The following is a 19,947-nucleotide window of genomic DNA, read 5'->3' on the forward strand; positions in this document are numbered from 1 at the left end:
CAGCTCTTCCCCTCCCCCCACTGCACCACACAACCAGCCCAGCTCTTCCCCTCCACCCACTGCATCCCAAAACCAGTCCAACCTGTCTCCGCCTCCCTAACCTGTTCTTCCTCTCACCCATCCCTTCCTCCCACCCCAAGCCGCACCCCCATCTACCTACTAACCTCATCCCACCTCCTTGACCTGTCCGTCTTCCCTGGACTGACCTATCCCCTCCCTACCTCCCCACCCATACTCTCCTCTCCACCTATCTTCTTTTCTCCCCATCTTCGGTCCGCCTCCCCCTCTCTCCCTATTTATTCCAGAACCCTCACCCCATCCCCCTCTCTGATGAAGGGTCTAGGCCCGAAACGTCAGCTTTTGTGCTCCTGAGATGCTGCTGGGCCTGTGTTCATCCAGCCTCACACTTTGTTGTCTTGGATTCTCCAGCATCTGCAGTTCCCATTGTCAAGTGTAGTTATGTTGGTTGAGAGACAAGTGTTGCAGGGTCCTCGTTTATCTTCCAACCAACGTTACAGGAACCGTAAACTTGGAATCCAAAGTCGATGACTTTCAAAGGTACAGACAGGGTGTGGTCATGAGCTGATAAAGAGGAAAACCAGCAAAACAACTTTTGAGATGTCCTGGGGTCATTAACAGAAAGAAAATTAGTCATGGAGTACATAAACATCAACTAGCAACAAAAGGACAACCAATACTCGCGCGTCTCCATCCACACGGATAAGGAAAAAACCGCCAGGATCAACGGGCAGGCCAAGCACGGGAATTCCTGGAGGCCTGGGTCTCCACTAAGGCGGCCATCAACTAATACATAGAGATAGGCCCTATATATAGTCCACTGGGAAGGAAAACCAGCTCAACAGACACCAGACTTTAAATGACAGGCAGAAAAACAACAGTACTTCAGAGGCTGCACTGATGATTTTACCCAACAGGGTAATGAAATGTCTGCAGAACAACGGACCAGCTCGGCGAGCCAACGACAACAAAAGCTCTAGATCCAACAAGATTTATTTATACAGATCAGTCATTGTACATAGACCTTACATTAAGTAATCTGAAAAGTAATAGTGACTTAGCATGCAGCATAAGATGCTCATTACTAGGCTTCAAGGGAGATCAGAGGCTAGGAATTCTGCAGCAAGTCTCACCTCTGACTTTCCAAAGTCTGTCCACCATCTACAATGCAAAGTCAGGAACGTGACAGAATACTTCCCACTTGTCTGAGAGAGTGTGGCTCCAACAAACATTTGAGAAGCTCGAGACCATCGAGGACAAAAATAGCCCACTTGACTGAAATCACATCTACAAACATCCACTCCCTCCAACACCAACACGCAGTCGCATTAGCATGTACCAGCTCCAAGACACTGCATTAATTTATCAGGATGTTTTGACAGTATCTTCCATACACAGCATCACATTACAGGAAATCGCTCTACAGAAATAGTGGGGCTTATGGGAAAAGTGGGGTGAGGGTGCAGGCCACTTTAGAAAAAACAAAAAAACGCTCAAGAAAATAAAATCAAATCACTCAAAAGCCTAATACAACTTCAATTAAAAAAAGTTTAAAAGTCTTTTTAAATCTCATGATTTGATATAAGTAAATTTTAACACATTATCTCAGGAAAAAAAATGTCAAAATTACTTGATGGGAGAAGAGGGTACAACGGACATCTCAGAAAGCACTTCACAACAAAGCCTGCAAAATGATCACGTGATTCCAGCACACAGACTGTCGGTGCTAGCATCGTTTCAGGGGCTTCGTCATGGATATGTACAATCATGTGATGTCAACACATACTCATCCATGCAACGATGGAATCACACTACAGCCAATACAATTCGCATTTCAGAAATAGTGTGCCCCTATTTGTCAACTGTGTTACAGCCAATTCATGTTGGCAGAACACACATGATAGCCAGACCGACTGTATACAACCATTTCCATTTAGAAAGTAAAGAACAGCAGGTGCATGCGGAAACCGCCAGTGAGCTCTCCTTCAAGTCACTCACCACCTTGATTTAGAAATACATCACTATTCCTTCAGTTTTGCTGGGTTATGCAAAGTCATGCAGACTGTAAAGTTCCCAACACGATTTCCAGAATACCCCACATTAGGTTTGCTTTACAAACCTAATGCCTTTATAACCTCTAGGACTCAAAACTGAATTCCACAACTTTGCAGCCTGGCCTCATGACGTCTGTCCTCTATCTCCTTCCATTGTTCTCCCTCCACCCCATCACATGCCTGACTCGTTTGTGCCTCGTTTATGTTGCTGTAGGCTGACAGAACCCATTTTTCTCTTCCACACTATAGTTTACACCATTTTACATCTGCAGTTCTTTCATCCTAATTGGCAACCTTTATCTTTCTCATTAGGCCGCCACACAATCTGTTCCCCTTGCCCCTCCTCTGCCTCTCTCAAAAGGATAAAATCCACTGTTTTCCAACCCTTTTCAGTTCTGAAGTAATTGCAGACTTGAAACATCAACTCTGTTTGTCTCTCCAGAGATTTTGCCAGACCTGCTGAGTTTCTGCAGCACACTTTATCATCTTCAGGTCATCACTGGGATCTGGTTGGGTATAAAAAAGTACTGGAGCTGCCTGAGGTGTCCCTCTCAGTTAAACAACCTGCTAACACACTGTCTGTAGCCACTCATGAAGGAGTGATTCTTGGTTCCCGCACTGCGAAACAAATTACATGTTACACTTTTCACCATTGCTCCCCAAGTGCTTTCTCAATGTAACCCCATTTTAATGCTTCATACTAGTTGTGACACCAGACTGAAATGTGGCATCAGGTGAGGAGGAAATCGAGTGGGAACAGTCACACATCAGGAGGTCCTACAGGCACAACTGTTTGGCCCTCTTTTGTGCTCCCCACTTTATCATTTTATATGCTCTGCTCCCATTGCATTGGGTCATTCCCATGTCCACCACCATTCAGAGGGGCCTCAGCCAATCTCAGGGCTCTCGCTGCTCCACAGTCACCAAAGCTGCACAAAAGCCATAATGCTCATCGCAGGATGATCCACAGCTTGGGAGCCTCTGTTTTAGTTTCAAAGCGTTCGCAATTCTGCAAGTGTGTGTTACAGCTCCCCGTGTTGGTCATGAAAATAGCGTGTGGCTACAGTGAATGTGGACAAATACACACACTCATAACAATTAGTCCTTGGCTTTTTAAGATGAAAAACAATATAACAGTGGCACTTGCCAGAGGACCTGGCTAGAGGCTGGTACTTAAACTGAACTGTACTTCAACCAGGAGTCAATGAGGGAAGGAAGTCAGCACAAAAAGGGGAGGAAGAATAATTAGACAAAGCTCCGAGCGGGAAAAAAAACACAACTGTATGGATACCAGAGATAATGGGAACTGCAGATGCTGGAGAATTCCAAGATAATAAAATGTGAGGCTGGATGAACACAGCAGGCCAAGCAGCATCTCAGGAGCACAAAAGCTGACGTTTCGGGCCTAGACCCTTCATCAGAGAGGGGGATGGGGAGAGGGAACTGGAATAAATAGGGAGAGAGGGGGAGGCGGACCGAAGATGGAGAGTAAAGAAGATAGGTGGAGAGAGTATAGGTGGGGAGGTAGGGAGGGGATAGGTCAGTCCAGGGAAGACGGACAGGTCAAGGAGGTGGGATGAGGTTAGTAGGTAGATGGGGGTGCGGCTTGGGGTGGGAGGAAGGGATGGGTGAGAGGAAGAACAGGTTAGGGAGGCGGAGACAGGTTGGACTGGTTTTGGGATGCAGTGGGTGGGGGGGGGGGGGGAGAGAGAGAGCTGGGCTGGTTGTGTGGTGCAGTGGGGGGAGGGGACGAACTGGGCTGGTTTAGGGATGCAGTAGGGGAAGGGGAGATTTTGAAACTGGTGAAGTCCACATTGATACCATATGGCTGCAGGGTTCCCAGGCGGAATAGGAGTTGCTGTTACTGCAACCTTCGGGTGGTATCATTGTGGCACTGCAGGAGGCCCATGATGGACATGTCATCTAGAGAATGGGAGGGGGAGTGGAAATGGTTTGCGACTGGGAGGTGCAGTTGTTTGTTGCGAACTGAGCGGAGGTGTTCTGCAAAGCGGTCCCCAAGCCTCCGCTTGGTTTCCCCAATGTAGAGGCAGCCGCACCGGGTACAGTGGATGCAGTATACCACATTGGCAGATGTGCAGGTGAACCTCTGCTTAATGTGGAATGTCATCTTGGGGCCTGGGATGGGGGTGAGGGAGGAGGTGTGGGGACAAGTGTAGCATTTCCTGCGGTTGCAGGGGAAGGTGCCGGGTGTGGTGGGGTTGGAGGGCAGTGTGGAGCGAACAAGGCAGTCATGGAGAGAGTGGTCTCTCCAGAAAGCAGACAGGGGAGGGGATGGAAAAATGTCTTGGGTGGTGGGGTCGGATTGTAAATGGCGGAAGTGTCGGAGGATAATGTGTTGTATCCGGAGGTTGGTAGGGTGGTGTGAGAGAACGAGTGGGATCCTCTTGGGGCGGTTGTGGCGGGGGCGGGGTGTGAGGGATGTGTTGCGGGAAATACGGGAGACGCGGTCAAGGGCGTTCTCGATCACTGTGGGGGGAAAGTTGCGGTCCTTAAAGAACTTGGACATCTGGGATGTGCAGGAGTGGAATGTCTTGTCGTGGGAGCAGATGCGGCGGAGGCGGAGGAATTGGGAATAGGGGATGGAATTTTTGCAGGAGGGTGGGTGGGAGGAGGTGTATTCCAGGTAGCTGTGGGAGTCGGTGGGCTTGAAATGGACATCAGTTACAAGCTGGTTGCCTGAGATGGAGACTGAGAGGTCCAGGAAGGTGAGGGATGTGCTGGAGATGGCCCAGGTGAACTGAAGGTTGGGGTGGAAGGTGTTGGTGAAGTGGATGAACTGTTCGAGCTCCTCTGGGGAGCAAGAGGCGGCGCCGATACAGTCATCGATGTACCGGAGGAAGAGGTGGGGTTTGGGGCCTGTGTAGGTGCGGAAGAAGGACTGTTCCACGTAACCTACAAAGAGGCAGGCATAGCTGGGGCCCATGCGGGTGCCCATGGCCACCCCCTTAGTCTGTAGGAAGTGGGAGGAGTCAAAAGAGAAGTTGTTGAGTGTGAGGACGAGTTCAGCTAGGCGGATGAGAGTGTCGGTGGAGGGGGACTGGTCGGGCCTGCGGGACAGGAAGAAGCGGAGGGCCTTGAGGCCATCTCCATGCAGAATGCAGGTGTACAGGGACTGGACGTCCATGGTGAGAATGAGGTGTTGGGGGCCAGGGAATTGGAAGTCCTGGAGGAGGTGGAGGGCGTGGGTGGTGTCACGGACGTAGGTGGGGAGTTCCTGGACCAAAGGGGAGAAAATGGAGTCCAGATAGGTGGAGATGAGTTCGGTGGGGCAGGAGCAGGCTGAGACGATGGGTCGACCAGGGCAGGCAGGTTTGTGGATTTTGGGAAGGAGATAGAAACGGGCCGTGCGGGGTTGGGGAACAATGAGGTTGGAGGCTGTGGGTGGGAAGTCCCCTGAGGTGATGAGGTCGTGAATGGTGTTGGAGATGATGGTTTGGTGCTCGGGTGTGGGGTCGTGTTCGAGGGGGCGGTCGGAGGTGGTGTCGGAGTGTTGGCGTCTGGCCTCGAGGATGTAGAGGTCAGTGCGCCATACTACCACTGCGCCACCCTTGTCTACGGGTTTGATGGTGAGGAAGTATAAACAAAAAACTTCCTATGTAAAGAGCAAGTAAAAAAGTGGCCAGCACAGTCTGAACCATATGCGATAAGCAATCCATCTAAAAACTGTACAATTTCATCATGGAGACCTCCTGTCAATCAAACACCACACATACAATAAAACAGAAAATGGTACTGACGTGGCCCCATGCTCTGAAAAATGTACCAGTGAGCTCATCCCAACTGTCCTTGAGCGGAGTGGTTTACTGGGTACATTTCAGATGGCATTTAAATTCAATTAATTATTGAACCTCGCACTGAAAACTGGTCTCAGTAGCCATCAAACATGCTTCAATGGTAATATCTTCTGAAGTTCATGATCATGTCACACTCCAGAATCTTAAACCCTTAAAATATGCTGATTCTTCAGTGTAACATTGTGGAATACTAACCAATGTTTTTCACTCAACCATACATGAAAATGGGGCCATTGTCTCAATCTCAAACATTAGATTCCTGCTCAACCCAAACTGCATGGTACATAACAGGAATGACCACATTTCTGAAGTACATCAAGAGCTAAGAGAGTTTTAGTCAGCTTCGAGATGGTGGAAGCTATTACTATTGCTGCATATGGTTCGATGGTCATGCAGTATTAATGGTATTTGATGAGTAACCCAGAAACCGAGGCTAAAACAGATGAGTTAAGGGTGTGGATTGGCATATGGAATTGCAATGCTGTTGCCAGAGAAGTGGTGGTGGTGGTGGTGGGGGGGGGTCAGGACGGATAGCTCATAATTCTGGAGTTTAGGATCTTCAGGCAAGACATGAGGTGCAAGAGATGTGGTGGTGTTGCATTATTAAAGGGGGCAGCCCAATTTTTAAATTCCTCTCTGGCCACAGGGAGGTGCCACAGGACTGGAGGGCAGCTAATACAGCTCCACTTTACAAGAAAGGTGGCAGAGATAAACCAGAGAATTAGAGGTCAGTGAGCCTCTCATCAGCAATAGAGCAACTGTTGGATACAATTCTGAAGGACAGAATAAATCTCTACCTGGAAAGGTTTGGTCAAGGGTAGTTAGCATGTCTTTGTCACAGGAAGGATATGCCTCAAGTTAGAGAAGCGACCAGGTATATAGAGGAGCGAAGTGCAGTTCATGGAGCCTATACAAGTTCCAGCAAAAACTTCAATGAAGTCCCAAGTGAGGGACTGATAAAGGTAGCATCTCATTGGATCCAGGATAACTGGCAAGCAGTAACAAGATAAAAGGAGTACTCGAATGAATGACAGATTACTGGGAAGCTCAGAGGAACATTGGGGTATTTGGCTACAGATCACTGGCGGCAGCAGAAAAGATTAATAGGTTGATTAAGGCAACATATGGGACAATTTATTAATTGCGTCATAGATTATAAGAATAGGGAGATTAAACTGGAGTTGTTTTAAAAAAAACTTTGGTTAGGCCGCAGCTGGAGTGTTGTGTGCAGTTCTGCTCACCACGCTGTAAGGATGCCATTGCACTGTAAGGGGTACAAAGGAGATGCATCAGGATGTTGTCTAGGATGGAGCATTTTAGATGTGAAGAGGCTAGAAAGCTTAGGTTATTTCCACTCGAGCAGAAAAAAAAGGGAGGGGATCCCAATTAAAAGGTCTACAGGCGATGAGGGCCATGGGCAGGGTTGAGAGAAAACAGCTGCTCCCTTAACTGAAGTATCAGTAATAAGAGGGCATAAAATTTAGCAGCGATATGCAGGATATTTAAAAGGGGAAAGAGGAAAGTTGTTCTGACCCACAGGGTGGTGGGGATCTGAATGCACTGCCAGGGTTTGGGCGGGGGGGGGGGGTTGTAGTTGTGGAGATGGGAAGCCTCAACCCTTAAAAAAGGGTTCTTGGATAGACGCTTGAAAAGTCCTAACAAATCAAAAGCTATCGTACCTACCTTCAGCAGCAATACATTCCAGACACTTACCATCCACTAGATTAAAAAACCTTACCTCTCAACTCCTTTAAAAACTTAAGGCTCTTTTACTTTATAGAAGTTACTTTACAGTAAGTTATGAGACCCTGTAATTGATATTTCTTCCCTGGGAATAAAGATTCCCAGTATCCATTCTGTCCATGCCACGCATAATTTTGAGAAGTTGTATCAGGTCACTCCTTTAGAGAGACTGGGTAAAAATATGGCAGGTGGATTGTGGCAGAATGAGAGGTTATGCACTTTAGCAGGAAGAACCGAGGAGTGATTATTCAAAAAGATAAAGATACTCAGAAGCTGCAAGAGAGGGGGCCTCAGGCATAAAAACCACAGGTTCAGCGAGTATTGTGTAGACAAATAGAATTTTCTTTATTTCAAAAGGAAATAAAGTAGTAAAAATAGGGAAACCTTACTAAAACAATGCAAGGAATTAGTCAGATCACACCAATAAGACGGTGAACAGTTTTGCCCCCTTACACTGGCATTGGAGGCAATCCAGAGATGGCTTAGTGAGTTGATCCCTGGTATAGAGAATAAAGGTGAGTAGGCTGGCCCTGTACTCAGTAGAATTTGGAAGAGAGTGAGAAGAAACCTCATTGAGGCACCTAAGATTCTAAAGAGATAAGAGGGTCTAGACCTGAAACGTCAGCTTTTGTGCTCCTGAGATGCTGCTTGGCCTGCTATGTTCATCCAACTCCACACTTTGTTATCTCGGATTCTAAAGAGCTTGACAGTAGATGTTGAGAAGTTGTTTTCCTCTTGTGGGAGAAACAAGGAAGAAAACAATCTTCGAATAAGGGGTCACCAGTTAGAACAGAGGATAAAGAATTTCAACTCTCAGGAGAGAGTAGTAAATGTTTGAAATTCTTTACCACAGAGGGTTGTATCTAAAAATATATTCAAGGCTGAAGTAGACAGATTTTGATATCAGTAAGGGAAATCAAGGACGATACAGAAAAAGGAGAGTGCAGTTAAGGACTATCAGATCAACCTTGATCTGACAGCAAACTCAAGAGGCCAAACGGTCTCCAGCTGCTCTTGCGTCTTCCGGCCCAACAGGCCTCCAACACACTAGTATGATACAGAATGTAAAAATGGCTTACAAAAGGCATGGTGTTGTGATATAGTATGGTCTCAAGCTAATAAATGCACAAGATCATCAGCACAAAGCTGAGTCTAATTCAGCCCTAATTGTAAATCTTGATAAAAGCTCCGCTAAATGTTAGGTCATGCATCATTGCCCTCCCACACCATCCCCACCTCCCCAAATCCCCAATCCACAGTATATTTTTTATGGTGTTATCTCCCTAAAAAGGTGAGCACTTTCCATAACTCTGTCTTCACTTTATAAAAAATAAAAATTCTTAGGCTCAAAGCTATAACTCAAATGCAGGGCCAGTCTTAACTCCAAATTTTCAGTATTCCTCTGCATCTTCGCAGCCGGTGGGTAGAGGATTGGTCTGGGGGTAGCTGAAGACAGTGGCTCCCATCACCCCAGGGGAATGGCCAATTTGTGTCATGAGACCCTTTAAGGCTGGTTTAACATTCCCACTAAAGGGAAGTACCCTGGTCAATGCAGCACTCCCACAGTTCTAGACGGTGGTGAAAACAAAACAATGCTGAAAATCACAGCAGGTCAGGCAGCATCCATGGAGAGCGCACAGCGAGTCTGGACGACTCTTCAGAGCTGACAAGAAGTGTGAAACGGTTGGCATTTCTGCAATCATGGAGTAGGAGGGGAAGGTGGAGTGCTGGGAAAGAAAGGCTGTTGCTATCGCAGATTAAGTGACTGGAATATGACAATGACAGAACAATGGTGTCTTTAACTGCCATGCTGAGAAAAAACAGTCCCACTGGAGTTGGGTGAAGAGGAGAGGGGACATGGTGACAGAGAATGCAACAAGTAAAGCCAAAAGAAAGGGAAAGAATAGGAGTGAGTTCACAATCTGAAGGTGTTGATCTCAATTTTAAGTCCAGAAGGTTGCAAACTGTCTAATCTGAAGATGAGATGTTGTGCTTCCAGTTTGCAGTGATTCACTGGAACACTGCTGCATGCCGAGGACAGACATGTAGCATCTTGACTGCAGCATCGGCCAAGATAAAAAAAATGCTAACTTGTGTCTTGTGGAGAGCAAAGAGGACAAAAAACTGTGTTCGCGAGAGATAGCAGGAGGTAAAGAAAAGTGCACTCAATTAAAAAACACTACAGCATTTTTCAAATTCATTCACTATTTTATCATGCTCAGCAATAACTTCTTAGGTTTTGTTCCCAAAATAACACAGCTGCTTAAAAACACAATTGTTCAGAGACTACATAGACTTTTCCGATTTATCATTGTTTTAAAAATGCTAAACAATGATAAACTCAACATTGTCAACTAATTTGTGCACATGTTGTATTTTTAAGAGTTCCTCTGAAGACAGAGTAAATTCAATCCGTGCTGTGAAAGGTTATAAATGCATTTTGATCCCCAGTGGCAAGTGTTGCTATCTAGATGCCAGACAGTGACTAAAGTGGACTATGACACATCATGTATTTGACATCTTTGTTGATTATCCTCCTGGAATCTATGAAAAAAAAGAGCCACCAAGATTCACTTAACACTTAATTGCAAGAAGTATTGGCCAAAAGCACAGAAACATGAAAAGGTCCCAGATTACTCCCGCCTTGTCTTTCTTTATGCATTAACGGGATAGGGCATTGCTGGCTAAGCAGTATTTATTGCCCATCCCTAATTCAGTTCAGAGTCAACCACATTGTTGTGGGTCTGGGGTCACATGTAGGCCAGACCAGGTAAGGATGGCTGTTTCCTTCCCTAAAGGACATTAGTGAACCAGATGGGTTTTTCCAGCAATCGACAATGCATTCAGGGACATGAGATTCTTAATTCCAGTTATTTTATCAAATTCTGCCATCTGCCGTAGTGGGATTCAAACACCGGTCCCTAAAACATTATCTGGGTCTCTGGATTAACAGGCCAGCAGTAATACCACTAGGACATCACCTCCCGTAATCTCCTGTGAAGTATCTGGAGATGTTTACTATATTGATGGTAGTATGCAAGAGCATCTTAATATTCTTTGTTGCAATGTCTCCGTTTGGAAAACTGCTATCAGACAAGCTACTCAAAAACCGGAGAATATTCCGGCAGGGGCAATATTTCATGATTTCTGGTTTGCAATGATCACCTTAGATGTTGATTCGGGGTTCATTGTGCAATGTAGTGTGGGCTTGCTCTCCACTCCATTATATAACTTCAGCCTTATTTCCATTTTCTTTATGCTGATCCTAATGTGCTAGCCTGTTCCGGGAAATCCCCATTTTCAGTTTTTAAAGTCCGATGTTGACAGTTGCTACCCATATCACTTATCTCAGCGGCATACCCTGTCGAGCTGTCGATATTTAAAGTACGCAGGCGGTCATCAGACAACGGCCGAGGACTGAACAGAGGCACGTCTGGCTACTACGTCCGCTCCGCTCCGCTCCGCCCCGCCCTACTGAAGACAGATTTGGGTGGTCTACCAGCTTCTTGCCAGGAAGCTCAGCCACTGTCACTTGACCTTCAGCAAGCAGCAGAAAACACGAGAGTAAAGCGCTCACCCAAACTGGCATACTGTGATAGAAAGCATAAAGAATATACAAATACCCTGATTTCTGGGATGGTGTATCACAGAATCCCTACAGTGTGGGAGCAGGCCATTCAGCACATTGAAACCATACCGATCCTCCAACGAGCATCCCAATCATAGCCATACCCTGTCCCCTTAAGTGCATTTCCTGTAGCTGATCAACCTAGCCTGCACATCTCTGGTTACCACAGGCAATTTAGCATGGCTAATCCACCCAACTTGCACATCTTTGTACTCTGGGAGAACATCAAAGCGCCCAGAAGAAACCCACACAGACACAGGGAGACTGTGCAAATTCCATACAGACAGTCACCTGAAGGTGTAATTGAACCCAGATCCCTAGTGCTGTCAGATAGTAGGGCGAACCACTGAGCCACTGTGCTGTATATGAAGACAGTCTGGATTGATTAGGACTATATTTGCCGGAGTGTCAAAGAACAAGGAGTGATCTCCTAGAATCCTATAAAATTCCAACAGGACAAGACTGGATTTGTGCAGGATGCGCCTGATGACTAAGGGTCACTATCTAAAGATACAGGATAGGCCAGTTGGGACAGAGATGAGGGATTTTTCTGCCCCCACCCAGAGAGTGGTTATCCTGTGGAATATGCTGCCATAAAAAAAGCAGTCAAGGCCAAAGCATTATCACGTGTTTGAAAACGTGACAATTCTTAAGACTAGAGAGATCAAAAGGTATGGGGAGAAAGTGGGAATAGGGCTGGATTATCAGCCACAATCATATTGAATAGTGAAGCAGGCTCATGACTGAATGGCTGACTCCTGCTCCTTTTTAAATATTTCTAACGTATATAGCATATTTTGGGATTTGGATTTCAAAGTTGCAGGTTAGTTCTTTAAAAAAGAAATTTTTTTTTAAAGAGACAGGTTCAGGTTGATCAACAAAGCTGTAGATGGATTAAGTAACTGCATTATTGACATAGATTATTTGGCTGTGTTCAGTCGAATCTAGGAAGAACATCTTTGCTACTTGAATGAGTTGTTTGAACAGCTACAAAGAGGGATAATTTGGAACAAAAAAGTCTGCCTAAAAGAGTGAATTGCCAAAGCAAAAAAGTCTTGGTCCACTGCAAGAGACAAGGTCAAGGAGCACCTAGAAGAGTTCAAAAAAGGGCTGCTTTGGAATTTTGTATGCCTAAGACAAAACATGAAATTCTGTGAAATATAGGTTGAGGGGATTTTATTGGGAGTTTATTTTAAATTTTGGCATTCTTGTGGCCCCTTTAACATTTCATTTGAAGAAAGGCAAAAAATTTGGATGGACACAAGTATTTCAAGGGTGTGCCAAAAATTTAAGCTGTGCTGACAACCATGCTAGTTTCAGAACATTAATAAATGAAAAGTCATTCAACTGGCTTCAGCGATATTGGTATGGGTGCTTTATTTTTAATTACAATGGGATTTGGCTCAAAAGATCAGTTATTCTTCTCAACTCAAACGCAAGTCAATACAAATTTTCAGCTGTGGAGAATCAGCAGGCACTCTTGTGTTGGCTATGTAGAACTTCAATGTTTACATAAGCAACAACTCTGCAGGAACTCATGTATATCATAAACCTTCAGATTTGCTGGAGAGATTTTTGACCAGAAACTGGAAACTGTTTTATTGGGAGGGTTTAATGTTACAACCATACAAATTAGGATCATTTACACGCTCCAAATAAATTTTAAAAAAACAATATTTAGCAGACATTTCAAGATGAAATGTACAAAAATAGCCTGTATGGAATATGGTGATGAATATCACTGTTTCATGTAACATGGAATTAGTGATAAGAACAAACGTTGATAGAAAATGAGAATACCTCACAATAACCTTTTCAATTTTATCTTTAGTGCAATGAAAGATCTATTATAACTTGGGAGTTAGATTTCAAAATAGGAGGTAGTAAAACATGGTACAGTTTTTCCTAAAGGTGACTATTTTAAACAAATCAAGGTCATTTGCAATCAGCGACCTAAGGGAATTAATTCCAAGAAAACATGTAACTGCAGTCAAGTGCCTGGCAGGAACCCCTGTAGTGTACATGGATAAAGTGATTATACTGTTGAATTTATGACAGATAGAGTAAACACTTCAGGGTCACTCATTTAGTTTTGAATTCTGAGCAGAAGGTTAAAGCTCTCAGTTCAGAACTGAGTTTTAGTTTTCTTCAAGCAGGAGCATTAAGTTTTAATTCAGGTGAGCCAGTCACTACAGCCAAATTATTTTAGTTCGTGAGGTTTCCAAGCCAGATAGAAATCTTTAGATTATTTGACTCGAAAGAGTTTAGGCCATCAGACGAACAGTCACAAGTGGCCTGAGCTGGTCATGCAGCCAAGATCCCGTTACATTGAAACTAGGTGCAAGAATAGGCTATTCGGCCTTCAGGCCAGCACAACCATTCAATGTGGTCACGGCTGATCGTATAATTTCAGTATCCAGCTCCCTACTGAATTATGTCTAATGAACAGGCCCTAACAGGTTTCTGGAGATAGAGAATTCCACAGGTTCACAATTAGGTGAAGGAATTCTTCCTCATCTTTGTCCTGAATGGCTTACCCCTTATTCTGGACTTCTGGTATCAGGAACATTCTTACCACATCTAGCTTGTCCAGTCCCATCAGGATTTTATATCTTTTTATGAGGTCACCCCTAATTTTGCTAAATTCCAGCAAGTGCAAGCCCAGTCAATCCAGTCTTTCCTCATATTGTCAGTCTTGCCATCCCAAGACTCAGTCTAGTGAACCCTCACTGGGATCTCTTAATAGCAAGAATGCCCTTCCTCACACCAAAACTGCACACAATACTCAAGGTGTGGCCTCACGAAGGCCCTGGATAACTGTACTAAGACATCCCTATTCCTACACTCAAATACTTGCTTACAAAAGTGAACAGAGTTCAGATACTTCGAGTTTAATACGTGCTCTCTTGAAAATGATATTAAGTGTTACAAGGACATTCTCAAGGCTTCACTTAGGGAGCTCTGATGTTGATTTTGAATCCTCAGGATAACTACAACTGGCATAACCATGTGGGGGAAAAAACCACTGGTGTCTCCTTTGAAAGCAAGTGCATGTTTAGAGGCAAAACAGAATACTCACAAAGACAGGAACAAATAAACAAAAATACACCCAAGTTAGTCTTCTGCTAAAACCTTTTCTAATCATCCTGCTCTGAGCCTCTGGGATAGTTGTGGCTCAAATTTTGCCTGCTTGGCACAGAGGTAGGGACACTGCTATTGTATCACAAATGATCTAATCTTCTGTGTACAGTCCTATTCATATGTAAAAAATGCAGGTGTAGATCAACCTAAGTCACTTACACACCCATTAGAACCCTACCAAACACTCCAAATGATATAGTCATCCTCACCTTGAAGGGCAAAACACAAAAAAGGAAAGGCACACAGAATGGGCAACAAGTACAGTCCAGTGAACTGCGTGCTGCAGCAAAGAAAGAAACACGGGTGGGGGTAACAAGAAAGCTTTTCCGTTTTACTTGTCTAATAAAAAAAGTGTGTACTAATATCAGGTGAGGGTAGATTGATGTCAGCTATCCTCCATGCTGGAATGACATCATTGCACAGTATCAGAGGGCTTCTGGGCATCACGGAACTAAATTCCAGCAACAGCCAGCAGCTGGAGAAAAGTAATGAGGTGAGAAACATGAAAGGGTGAAAACAAAGAGACAGTCTGGTGAAAATAACATTTATTAAAAGAATGACTGAATGCCTTGAGGCTGCGTTCAGCGTATTATTAATGCAAATGCAAAGTGCTCAAGTTAAGTACTCCCCTTGAAGTATAGGAAAAAGCTGTAATTTTGGGAAACCAATTTGCACTGAGGAATCTACAGATAATGTAATAAATGACCAAATAATCTGCTTACCAATGTTGATTGAGGGATAGATATATATTGCCTTGTTCTTTATTAACTACCCTCAATTTGCCTGGATGCTTTAGCAATACTAAAGAATCTTGACACCATCCAATATAAAAGCAGCACAATTGAGCTGCCAATCAGTTAACACCTTCAATATGACTCACCCCACCACAAACGCAATGTATACCATATATAAAGACACCCTGTAACAACTCACCAAGGCTTCCAAGAGAGCACTATCCAGACCCATGATCCATACTGCCAAGAGGCAATGAATACATGGGAACATTACCTACAAGCTCCCCTCTGATCGATCACAGCAGCTCACAATTATTCATTAGTTCATTTTAATCAGGGCAATGACTTGATCAGTGACTATGTCCCTGGTTTAAACTTTAAACAAAGCTTGGTTGTTAACTATCAGTTGTTAGTAAATACTGTCTTCACTATTCAAATGCCTCTACCAATCAGTATATTTGCCACACAATCAGCACTCTGTTCATACTGTATAAAATGTTGGTTACCCAGTTACATGATTTTTCTTGCTTTGTGCTTAACAGAACAATTCACAAAAAGCTTTTGACAAAAAGAGCGTGCTTTTCTTCAGCAAAAAGTTTAGTCATACATACAGGAGAGGTGTGTCAACAGAATGTAAAGACAGTAAAGAAGCTGCATGCTCCAGCTCCACACTTTGTTATTAAGGGTTCAATAGATATCTATGAAATAGGAGAGTTTGCGAAGTGAGTGTTGGTCCTATTGCAGTAAAATTGGGAAATCAGTAGAAAAAAAGATGTCAGCTAAATTGACCGGTTTTGGAATAACGGAACTTCTACAGTGCTGAAAAAGGCAATTCACCCATCAAGTCTGCACCAACTGTGAGAAGCGCCTCCCAGCCAGAGCAACCCACCATAAGTTGATCAGTGCTGGGGCCTCAACTTTTCAAACAATCAGTATCAATCATGTGGCTGCTAAATTTGCTAGTGACACAAAAAGTGGGTAGGAAAGTAAACTAATTAGGGCATAATAAAACTATAAAAGGTTTACATACAATGCAAACTTCTGACAAATAGAGGAAACTGTGCAAAAATGTGAAATTCTTCATTTTGGCAAGAATAAAACAGCATTACCTCAGGGATGAGAGAGATATTGTAGAATTGAGATGTACAGCAATCTGGGCGTCCAAGTGCATGAATTGCTACACTTGCGTGGTCATCTGTTGCACGTAAGTAGGAAGCCTTTTGAATGTTCTTGTTTATTGCAATAAGGAATTGAAAACAAAGCATAGCAAGTAATGTTTCAGTCATTTAGCACTCCAGATATGGTCCCACCAATGCCCTATGTCCAGTACTGGTCCATTGCATTATCGAAGAATGGAATGAGGTTTAGGTAAGACTTTCTCCAGTATACCTGACAGGGGTAAATTAATTATGAGGAAAATCTGGTCAGATAAGGCTTATATTTGCTAGGGCTTAGAATATAAGAAGCAACTCGATTGAAACATACAAGATCCTAAGGGATCTTGACAGCATGTATCATGGGGAGGGTCTTTCCTCTTGTGAGGATCTAAAACCACGAAATATTGCTTCAACGCAAAGTATGTCCCACTGAGAACAAATGAAACTTATTTTTCAAGTGGGTTATGAACTTTTGGAACTCTTTCAAAATGTAAGTAGAGTTGTTGAACAGAATTTAACAGATTCTTGGGGATGAATAGTTATCAGGGTGAGTGGAAACAGAGTAAAATATAGATCTTATTTAATGACAAGCAGACTAGAGGGCACGGCACCTGTTCCTTACTTCTAAGTTCCGAAATAGAAAGGAAACAAAAACCGCACGAAAATCCTCCACAGAAATGTTTGTCTCAATCTCTAACATTGACAGGTCAACTTCAAAAAAGGTATGAAGAATCCACATTCCATTCACAAAACAGCAGACAGAGGGCAAGTGCTTCTAATCCTATAATTGCCAGGGATTCAAAGTTAATATAAGAAATTGTATTAATGTTTTCAAGATAAGAAAGGGAGCCAGAGTTTACAAGATGATAAACTGTTAGGCTTAGATTACTTTGGTGGTTGTTTTTGATCAGTGCAGATGTGATGAGCCTTTTACTAGGCTGTAGATCTCTGACTCTATTTCAACTGGTTCAGGAAAACGTGACCAATGTAGCATGGTATATAAAACAAGCACCAGATTTTTCAGGACCAAAATTAGGAAATATGCAAAGGCTTGATAGAGGTTTGCAAATCTTTCACAGATAACAACTGATGACCAGTTCTTCATTTTAAAACCAAGATCTATAGATTTTCCTAAGCAATGGCAGTAAGGGGCAAAAAAAAACATGGTAGATGTGTAGAGTTAGGTCACACACCATCGTTGATCTCACTGAATAACGGAATAGCCTTGAGGGGCTAAATGGCCTGCTGCTCCTTTAAAATACACTCAAGGATTATTTGGTTTCATGGTGATCATGACACAGGGTGTTAATTACTTGTCTGTTCTGAATTCAGAATTGATAAGTGATCTATCAATTCAAGCAAAAAAAATTACAGAACTGAAAAAACTTTGAATAATTACTTTTTCACATCAAAACTGATACCAAATAAATTTCTATTTTTGTCTCTGGTTTACAACATCCACAGTTCTTTGGATGTTTTAACCAAATCATCAGGAACCTACTGGGCTCATTGCTGTACTGCTAGAGATGTCGCTGCAATTAATTTCCAGCACCAGGTCACAGGTACAAACAATAAGAGGTGTTCAAACATGTTAGACACTAGGCTTCTGTCATTCTCCAGTCCTATTACGTCTGATAAACAAACCAATGACAATTTAGGACAGTGGCGGCCTGCAAAGTATGAACCTGATGCTAACAATCTAGTTAAAATGCGTCCACCTCGCGTCACCGTCACCATGGTGACCTGAACAGAGGAATCCACCAGAGATTACTTTAGCCCAAACCCAGCAACGCCCGTGAAAAAAAACACTGCAGAGCATGAAGTGCGATAAACACACCCCTTTTTCATTGAAAAGGAGCCACAATGAGACACATACATGATATGAACATCTTTCTGAATAAGGGGATGTGTCTGGGTGGGATGCTCTGGAGGGTTGGTGTGGTCTTGTTGGACCGAAGGGCCTGTTTCCACACTGTAGGGATTCTAAGAGAACCGCGTGCAAAAGGACGACCACGTGTGTGTGTTTGGGGGGGGCGGGGTTTAGACAGACACTTTTTTCGTGTTGCCGATGTTCCAGCCAACTGCCCCCCTCCCCAAACAAAAGCGGTCGTGCACCCACAAGTACAGAGAAAGACGACAAATCAGGCCGATGTTCGGGGATGCAATTGCAAGAACTGGTCGGATTCTATCCAACGGCGAATTAACCACAGTCCCCCCCCCCAAAAAAAACGTACATGTTCCACGCCACCCCCTCCCCATCTCAGAGATGGCACAGACAAACCCAGACGATCAAAGCCTGGAGGAAGACGAACAGCATTCCAGCGGGCAGCAGCACTGAGACCCGCGAACGTGAATTAGGAGCCCTGGCAAAGACAGAGACGTGGGTTTGGCCTGACTTCCATATTAACACGACGCATTTCCTCAAACAATAATGCTGCCTTTACACGGGGAGAGGGGGTGGCGGGAGAGAATACGTATCATACTTATTTTTGGATGAAGGTAGACAGAAAACAAGGGGGTCAGGCGCATAAAATATCACGTGAAGAGGGCGGAGGTGGAAAGAAGAGAAACAACGGAGCAATGCACCAAGAGACGTCCGCAAATACACGCTGGCATTGAACAGCAACACTGTATCCGGAGAGGGAAAGCGAATGGATACTATTGACATTTTCGACACAATGTTGCTTTTTCATTCAACATTACCACCTCCCCCCGCGTTCCAACACAAACCAGAATCGCTACCGAGAAGCGCAACAATGTTTCACTAACCTTCTTCCCTCAAGACTCACTTCAATTTTAAGCAAAATTCCTCCGTATTTTTCCCCCTCTGTGTTAGCAATAAACTCAGAACTAAAGAGAAGGGGAAAATGACATGAAGGAAACTGCCACAAAAGGCCAGACATTTTGAAGTTTTACCGATCGCCCCCCCCCCCCCCGCAACAAGATTTTTTTTCTCAACTTGAATAAAGGGGTTGCGAAACGTTTTGGGTCTTTTTCGTCCGGAGAATGGCCTTGGCGCATTTAAAACCGTGCAAAGATGAGAAAGTAAGCCATGGAAGGCAGAGAATTGCAATCTTTTTTACCTGCAGTTTCTGACGCTGCCTCACGCATTCATTTTTGCTCGAGCAAAAAAAAGCCACCCAGAACCCCGGGGTCTGGCGCAGACGGGAAGCAACCATAGGAGGGTGCACATGCGCAGAGACGGCGGGCATGCTGGGAGTTGTAGTCCACATGTTCCCCCTCTCCCATTCATTTTTCTCTTTTGCCCCCAGTTCACCTTATTAAAGTACAGGCGCCTACTTCAATTGTTTCGACATCACAGGCTAACATCTCTATTCCGCTTAATTGCTAACCACATTCAGGATAAAAACATGTGAGAAAGGCCAGAAACAACACATGGAAGTCCTGAAGAAGAACCACTAGACTGTAAACTCTGCTTCTCTCTCTACAGAGGCTGCCAGATCTGCTGAGTTTCTCTGGCAATTTCTGTTTTTGTTCCAGATATTCAGCAACAGTAGTTCTTTGTTTTATATTATGTCTGAAGCCATACCGGACATGAACCGATAACTGCTTTTCCCCTCTCCGCAGGTGCTGCTAGATCTGCTGTGTTTTTCCAGAAATTTCTGGTTTTATAACCTGTAATGTTAACTTTGTTTC

At 44.0% G+C, this 19,947-nt stretch overlaps 1 protein-coding gene across 3 annotated transcripts in view; it reads right to left on the bottom strand.

Annotated features, from left to right (window-relative positions):
- Nucleotides 1-19,456, bottom strand: part of LOC125465921 (spindlin-1-like) — an 86,321-nt gene extending 66,865 nt beyond the window's left edge. The window contains exon 1 of one of the 3 annotated variants that reach the window (XM_048559918.1): nt 19,374-19,456. The gene's annotated coding sequence lies outside the window, so the exon portion shown is untranslated. Of the gene's footprint in view, nt 1-19,059; nt 19,141-19,373 lie in introns of those variants that run through there. The other 2 variants (XM_048559920.2, XM_048559921.2) reach the window with 2 other exon arrangements.
- Between the last annotated feature and the right edge of the window lie 491 nt (nt 19,457-19,947).

This window comes from Stegostoma tigrinum, chromosome 30 (assembly GCF_030684315.1).
Source record: "Stegostoma tigrinum isolate sSteTig4 chromosome 30, sSteTig4.hap1, whole genome shotgun sequence".
Classification (NCBI taxonomy): Eukaryota; Metazoa; Chordata; class Chondrichthyes; order Orectolobiformes; family Stegostomatidae; genus Stegostoma; species Stegostoma tigrinum.